The sequence below is a fragment of the Bison bison genome, unplaced genomic scaffold (genome assembly GCF_000754665.1).
Source record: "Bison bison bison isolate TAMUID 2011002044 unplaced genomic scaffold, Bison_UMD1.0 scf7180017864527, whole genome shotgun sequence".
NCBI classification, from domain to species: Eukaryota; Metazoa; Chordata; class Mammalia; order Artiodactyla; family Bovidae; genus Bison; species Bison bison.
The window spans coordinates 1,029,039-1,030,641 of record NW_011495078.1 but is presented as its reverse complement, the minus strand read 5'-3'; the positions used below and the strand labels follow the sequence as shown (position 1 = coordinate 1,030,641).

Sequence of the window (1,603 nt, the reverse complement as noted above, 5' to 3'; positions counted from 1 at the left end):
TCCTGGGTCAGCGCTGGCCTCGCCCTGGGGCCCGAGGCAGCTCCTCCCTGTCCCTCATGTGGAGCCCGCGGGACTGGCAGGACCACGGCCCCGGGAGAGGCAGCCTCGGCCGGGCCCCTAGACTGTGGACAAGCCGGGACAGGCGTGTTCAGGGTCAACTCTCTCACCAAAGTCTCTCTTATCTTGTTAAAAATATATGATTGTTTTTGGAAAAAGACTCCACCTGTGCCTTAAACAGCATGGGTGGCTCACTCTCAGGAGCATGGAGCGGCCGCACTGTTTTCTGTGGCCGCGGCCCACGGTGGGAGGCTTCTCACCTGGAGCCAAGGCTTCAAGGACGCGCTTATCTGTTCTCCGTCCTCTGTGTCTCGATGCCCCTGTGTGTCCCCACACTGGGCACACGTTGAAGGCCTGTGCCTGGTGTTACTGCTTTACTGGGCAGCTTGCTTAATAGGAAAATGCCTCAAGCAAAAAAAAAGAAGGCCTTTTTTTCTTTAACAATCGTTCATCTTTTAAGTTCAAGTAATTATTGGCAATCAAAATTTTTCTACCCTGGGGCATCAGAATTTGTTAGAATAAACTACATAATTTTATCTCACTGTTTACACACTTGAAGACATTTAGGATGAAATTATTAGGAACATTTTAATAAGTCACAGGAGGTGCTTGTGAAACCAGTTAAATCATGCCAACTCTGGGCTAAAAATAAATGCTCTGACGATTGATGGGGTTTACTGAGAGCTGGTTTGCTTCTGAGCCTTTGCAGAAGCCGGACTCTGCTGCTTGGCGAAGGGCTCTGAGCTCTGGGTGTCCGTGGCCACGGCTGTGACAGCCCCTCACGGTGCCTGCAGCCAGTGCCCGGCGCACACAGGGTCCGTGCGGTGTTGCTGCAAAACCAGCCAATTTCGGCAGAACTTTGGAGGAACGAACCCTTGGCTAGTGCTTCCATGGAACATGCTGCGTTTGAGATGGGTGGCTTTTTCTTTTCATCTGTCCTATTAAAGTGAAAACCACAGAGGCTACATATAAGCATGTGTGTGTACGTACACGCGTGTGGCATCTGTATACACACATGTGCATTTATTCTTTGCACATCCATGGGCATGCACTCCCGCAAAGAGCAACCACCTGAGCGCTAGTCTGCTTCACCTCTCGCCTGCTGCCCCTCGTGCCTAGTCGGGGGCATCTGCACCTCCAACCCTGTGCTTCTCCAGCTCCTGCAGTTCCCTTCTTCCGAGGCACTGAGAAATTCACACCACTTGATTGGAAAGCCTCAGTGTTCGGACTAGAAACGCCCAACCCCGCTGGCCTGCGGCCCTGCCACGCCCCAACCTCCGGATTCTAGCTTCAGGCCAGGATTCTTTTGTTTGACTGGACATGGGGCCAAGGGACGGGGCCGGGCAGGCACAGAGGGACGGAGGGACAGACTGGAAGGCAGGCAGGTAGACAGGGACAGAGGAACAGGCAGACGGACAGACAGGGACACAGGGACAGACAGGGACACGGGCAGGCAGGTGCAGACAGAGCGTCAGGAAGGCAGGCGGACAGGCAGGAACAGACGGACAGGCAGACAGACAGTGGCCGGTGCAGAGCCCCTCGCTGG

General features: G+C 54.3%; 1 protein-coding gene across 1 annotated transcript in view; it reads left to right on the top strand.

Annotated features, from left to right (window-relative positions):
• Positions 1-1,603, top strand: part of ATP11A (ATPase, class VI, type 11A) — a gene marked incomplete at its 5' end in the record, with an annotated part of 51,329 nt that overhangs the window by 45,283 nt on the left and 4,443 nt on the right. The gene's annotated exons all lie outside the window — the stretch shown is intronic.